This window comes from Meleagris gallopavo, chromosome 5 (genome assembly GCF_000146605.3).
Source record: "Meleagris gallopavo isolate NT-WF06-2002-E0010 breed Aviagen turkey brand Nicholas breeding stock chromosome 5, Turkey_5.1, whole genome shotgun sequence".
NCBI classification, from domain to species: domain Eukaryota; kingdom Metazoa; phylum Chordata; class Aves; order Galliformes; family Phasianidae; genus Meleagris; species Meleagris gallopavo.
The window spans coordinates 48,347,046-48,353,619 of NC_015015.2; the positions used below are offsets into that span (position 1 = coordinate 48,347,046).

The window sequence follows — 6,574 nt, forward strand, 5'->3', positions numbered from 1 at the left end:
TTCCACTAATTATCACAAAGCCATTTTGCTGCATTTTTACACTTTCCTATCTTCGTACTTAGTACTCTGTCCAGTATAGCTCTCCCTCATTGTCTAGGCTCCAGTTTGATAACTGAACAGTCCAAGTTCTCATGTTTGTCTTCCAAATGTTTCTCATCAGAGTTAGGTATTTAAGTACATGAGAATGAGAGCCTTCTCTTTAAAAAAAGTTTATTTATTTTCCTCACAAGTCAATGCATTGTCTGACTGCATGATGCTACCATATGGAATAGGGCAATAAGGTCCTTTAGGCTTAAGCTGCATATGGGAACATTTTAGATTGTAAATGATTCAGATGCATTGCAGAAAAAGCATTTCCTACAAGAGGCACTATAAAAAGGTGGTTCTATAAAAGGCATTAACAGAACAGCAGAGTGAAAACGGTTGACCTACTGGGAGGAGTAACATGAAGATGGCATGAAGCCAAGAGCCCAAGACAGCTGTGTAGCACATTAGGAAGCAGGACACTGAGCACAAAGCTGGGTTTATACAATAAAGCCAGTGCAGGGTTTCAGTTGCAAAGAACTTCTGCTGCATAGGTAAGAAAACTAAATGCAGTGTTGTCACCTGAGTAAACACTAGCTGATGGAGAAGAATATCAAGGCCTGATCTAACATCTAATAAAGGCGGGGGCTATACTGACCAAACTCCACTTGAAGACTGGGCCCTACAGTGAAATCTGAGTCCAACAGAGTTAAGCAAATAAATTCATTTCTTACCAATAGAAGTGCTACTGTTGCTTAATTGACGTGCAAACATGCTGGGGATTTGTCTTTCTCAAATGCCTGTTGGGGATAGCTTCATGGCCTGTCATGAACATACACTGAAATACACAAGCAAACACAGACATTCGTTACATAAGCATCTTTAAGATAATGTGCATACAGGTTTAGCAGCTTGTGTTTTCTCCACTGACCTAATTCCCATCTATCCATACTTATTATAGCCCACCACAGCAATTCAGTAGTTGCTAAATGCACAGATAAATTTTGGCTTTTACTAAATTGCATCAGAAGGTAAATTCACAATTTTTCATAAGGAAATCAGGTTTATGTAAACTTATTTCCTTAGCAGGCAACTGAAAACAAATTTTAAATAACTTTGTCTTCTTTTTGTTTGTTTTTAAAGGAAAAAATAAACAGCAGCTGTTTTTTTGGATGAGCTACATTGTTTATTATTTTCCTAAAATGTCCAAACGATGAAACTCATTTAACCCATTGAGGAGTGACAGGGAAATGACATGTTGTGTATCATACATCAAATAAATGGTTACTCCTGCTGCTCTTTAGACATCTGGGGCTTAATTTGCAATTATTTGCATTTTTAGAGCAAAGCTATACAATAGAAATGGGAACACATCTCCTGTGTTGATTCAGAATTAATTTTCAAAGGGTGATATGCACCATAAATCCTATTGCATGATTACTATAAACATGCAGACAAAAGAATGAGGAACAGCGTTGTCTGCTAATGGATGTTCGGTTATGAATTTCAATTGTTATACCATGTGATTAATTTACATGTTCAAATTAAGTCTCCATTTAGGCATGTTTAATTATGAGGTATTCAAAAGCATGGATGGGTATGTTTGATCATAAGGAGCTTTTTGGAAAAAGCTTGGCACTTGCTGTTTGTTTGTCCTGGTTTAAAATGTTCTCATTACATCATGAAATGAAAAAGTTAGAGAAAGGAATATGTCTGTTCCAAGCTAACAATGCACACAAGTCAAGAACTCTCCTCTTTTTTGTATTTCCCATAAAGACGTGCATCGGAGGTATCTTTTTGGCAAGAACTAACAGAGGGAATCCATGAAAACAATAGTGCTTTTGGAAAGACCAGTAGAACACATACTGTGCATGCCATCATTCAATCCCTCTTTAGAGCTCCTGCATTTCTAAAATCTTCAGACACTCCTACATTTTAGTGGGACTTCCATTTCATGCCACTGTGCCATAGGTGAACAGCTCCAGTGACTATACCACAATTTTCTTTGTAAAATGCAGGGGTCTAATTGCAAAAAAGGGCTTAGGGCTGTGAAAATAACCAACTTTTCAGTTCATCTGCCAAGCCAAACATTTGAAAAAGAATGTTGGTTCAAACCGAACCAAACTTGCAATTTTTTCCAGGTTTCCACACCAAAATTAATACCATCTCCACCCAGACCACTATATTTCCTTCAGTGTGAAATGTTTCATATGTCTCAAGAGGAAACATTTTTGGAAAATGTAAACATTTGGCAAATTCAAACATAAAAGGCAAGAAAATTAGGGGAAATTGTACAAAACTGTTGCAAAAGGATTGTTCTCTATGACATAATATACAATTCATTCCTATGTTTTACTGGGGAAGTTTATTCCATGCCATGTAAAATGTAATAGGGTTTGCTCCACCTTCCCAAGTGACTACCATTAACACAACATAGGAGAGTTGTTCTTACTCTATTCTCACTGTCTCTCAACTATTACTGACATACTTTGCATGATGTGGCTTATTGGACTTTTTCCATTTTGTAGTGATCTGAAGGATAATTGCTAGGACATTCACCTAAGGAGTTAGGGACCCACATTCAGACTCCTATCCTGAACAGACAGAGCACTGACTTGAATTCTTACCCAACTTCATTTAAGTGACCAGGTACTGGGGGGCTTTGAGGAGCTCAAACTGATTCACTTTGCATGTTTAAGTGCTTAAGGGGCCACCATCAAGCCTAAGAATATCTTTAAAGGCCTGGCACATTCACATAGCAGAGAAGGTACAAAACTGTTCCTTGGAAGTGAAAAACTGTGAAGAGGAACAACTGAGAGCACACTGTGGTAGTCTTCACTGCTGCTAATTGCTCACATACTGCTCAGAGAGAGGATAACAGGATCTAGATCTTTGGAGCTTTAGTCTCCACTACTGCAAATTAACAACTTAATCATCAAGAGAGGAGGTAGAAGAGAAACACAACCCTGATGAGTTTTGCCTCCTTCCTATCACCAGCAGTATTCTTCTTAGATGAAATTTTCTTGTAGTAAGGATTGAATTGTGCAAAACAATTTGCTTAATACCAGAAATGACTTTTTTTTTTTGACACTGCATATTTTTCTCTCACCGTCCTAGGCACTACAAGATGTATTTCTTTGAAACAGAAAACTTCTTCAAACAGCAATAACCTACCATCTAGGTGCAAGTTATTAGATGCTATCACAAATATACTCACAGCAGTATGCACTCTTAAAAAAGTTTGTATGTGTGAAGCCTCAGCGGACCTCAGCTCAGGAGACTGTCTGTCTGACTAACAGAAGAGTCCTGAAGAAAATCTCACAGTAGCCTTCGGGCCATTTCCCTTCACTTCCACATTATATGCCTTTTTCTGCACATTGCCACTTAGATGCACAAAGTTGATTCAGGACTATCCAAAATTCAAAATTCAAGGGTCTGAATTCAAAAAGGTTTGTGAAGGAAAGGCCCTTTCATTTTGCAAGTATCGTACATCTACAGAGGTGCCGTAATGACAGAGCAGTAGGAAAATATATTCTAGATCTATTTATGTATTATTGTAGATCTACTTATATAGTAGATCTATTTATCAGAAGCAATGATTTCTAATGTGACATAGAAGCACTATGTAACACTGTCAGGTAATAACAGTCACTCACACATGCTGAGCAAATGGATGAATCAGGCAGTCCCTGCCCCCAAATATACACATCCAAATTTAATCAGTGTAGATATATTTCTAAATGCATTTTAAGAGAAAAAAAGAATAAAAAATTAACCTAAAGAACAAGTAGTGGAGATGAGAAAGAAAAAAATGAAGAAAAAAAGAAAAATTGAAAATGGCATTATTTTTTGCTTGAAATCACTAAGTGCAACTATATTGATATTCAAATTGCTTAGAATTAAAATTGTATTTTAAGTGTTACTGAAGACACTTCAATTTCTTTTGTTCTCTTTCTTGTCCAAAATGAACTGATAACGTCCTGCACTTATCCAAATTGTTCAAATGCAACTGGTATTCTCACCTCTGCTTTGCCTAGTGCAGCTACAGCCAGGGCCAGAGCTGACAGCTGCCAATACAAGACTTCAGCCATTGACCAGATTCACAGATTCACTCACTGAACTACACAGAAATTACCAGATAAAGACAGACAAGATATTAGGGTTATAAACAAGAATAATCAGGTTATGTACTATACCACGATGTAATGCTTCTTGTTCAGGGCTATCATTAAAAGACATCTACCTTGCACAGAATTATGATGGCAGGACTTTGGTAGAAGCTTTTTAAATATTACCAAAGAAAAAGGGTAGTTTATGTAATTTCAGCACAACTGTTCATTCATTCCATTTGGACTTTTAACCATTGTATTGCGCTTGTTCCACTTGGAGATCATCAGAAAATCACAATACTATGGACATTTTTAAACACTTTACATATTTTTGTGTCAGAACTGAGATGGGTCACGTGACATACAGCTGTGTTAACATATTTAGGGTTTGAATACTTACAAGCTCTTGCTTTCTGGAGTATTATTTTTCTCCTTGTTTACATTTGAGAATTACTGGATGTTCGGGTTTTTTTTTTAACCACAAGGTTAGAATTTATGGAAAAAAAATTAAGCAATAAATAGGTACAGTGTCTCAACTTCATTTTTCATGTCCTGCTTGCCAGCAAAAGGATTAGGGAGATAAAGCTAGTTTTCTTCTGGGAAACGGCAACTAGTGCAGTCACAAGATCACAAACCCTCTCTACCATGTTAGCTATACTTTGACCACACAAGTTTACAGATTATGGGAGTTAGAAAAGGACATGGCAAAGATCTCTCTGCAGCTTCACTTAGACAGCAGCAGGAAGAGCTTCCAAGGGACCTCTCCATCCCTGCAGTGCTGAAAAACTTCCAGTGAAATCTTCCTGAAACAAGATACCAATGATCTTGTTTAACACAGAAAAAAAGAAAAAGAAAAAAAAAACAAAAAACAAAAAACAAAAAAATCTCTATTCTTGGCCAGCTGTAACAAGCACAAGTCTGTACCAGCAGATCAAAGACACACTTTATCACTTAGTCACACAGGCAGATGAATAGATCCCATTATTCTTTAGGAAGGTGCATGGCAGCAATCATAAATATATTAAGTGTGCAGCATCTTATTTGAGACTCATTTATTACTTCTTAGCTCTAAAGCTTTTTTAAAATGCCAACAGCCTTGGTGGTAGTTTGGTTTAATCTGGCAGGCAGCTCAGCACTGTACAGCCATTCACTCACTTTCTCCCATAGGGATAGGGGAAACAATCACTAAAAGATAAAACTCATTCATGGGTAGAGATAAAGACAGTTTCATAGGACAGAAAAGGAGGAGAAAGCAATAACAGTAATCATCATTATCATAAAAGAATACAAAAACTTATGATGCACAATGCAATTGCTCACCACCTGCTGACTGAGACCAAGCCAGTCCTGGAGCAGTACCCCACCCTACACTAGCCAAGTTAGCATGATGTCATATGACATGGGATACGCCTATGGCCAGTTTGATTAGCTGGTTCTGTCCCAGTGCAGCTCCTTGTTCACCCCACCCCCAGCCTCCTCACTGGCAGGGCAATGTGAGAAGCTGAACTATCCTTGGCTGGGTGAAAGCACTGCTCAGCAAAACATTGGCTTGTTATCAACATTATTTTTATCCTAAATCCAAAACACAGCACCATACCAGAGAATTAACTCTATCCAAGCTGAAACCAGGACAGTGGTGGAATACGAGGCTTGACACTGTATGTAAACCAGTAAAGTTTTTTTTATTGTTTAGTTGTTTGTTTTTTTTTTCCCTAACGTGAAATTAAGCAGTAAGTTACTCCAAGGGAATCCTGAGATTACCCCAAAATTTAGCAGTGCTTGGGATTTTGCCGTACCCAGCCAGGGCAAATGTTCAGTATCCTCTGAGTTAGAATTATTTCTGCTATAAACCCAAATAGTTTCACAAACAAAATGCTTTTATGCACTACAGACCCTCAATATTGCTTGCGTTTTGCTCACAAATATAAAATAAAATCTACATTTTTCCCACATACCATCTTGTTCATCATTTTGTTTCCCATCTCCTAGACAGTACTGTCTACCTGCACAAAGCCCTGTAAAGAAGTAGATGTTGACCAGCTACAACCACCATAAATGTTTTTGGTGTCTTTTTTCATTTGCATTGCTGCCAATGCAAAGGTCAGTCTAGTCTTCCTTTCAGGTTCAATGATAACTGATGACATTGCTGAGAATAAGCAGGGCCATGCATTCATAAAATATCCATCAGGTTCAGAATTTTGCTATCAGGAATTATCTTGGCACAAAAATGTGTGTATGAGCTCCTGTACTTTTTTCTACATATTCTGTCTCCTGCTCCTGGTCAAATCTCTATTTTGATTAAAATGTGTTGCTGCTGTTGCTTATTAGAAAAAGAATCCTATACTGTCCAAGCTCTAAAACCTCAAGACCATTTACTACTGGCTTGTATTATTAAACTGCACTTCTCACTTCAAACATTGAGAAGTGATGACAGGGCACAA

The 6,574-nt window shown here is 37.6% G+C and overlaps 1 long non-coding RNA gene across 1 annotated transcript in view; it reads right to left on the minus strand.

Annotated features, from left to right (window-relative positions):
• LOC104911240 overlaps window positions 1-6,574 on the minus strand; it is a 137,604-nt gene that overhangs the window by 57,625 nt on the left and 73,405 nt on the right. The window contains exon 10 of the long non-coding RNA XR_002115423.2: window positions 759-862. This is a non-coding gene — a long non-coding RNA (uncharacterized LOC104911240). The remainder of the gene's footprint in view (window positions 1-758; window positions 863-6,574) is intronic.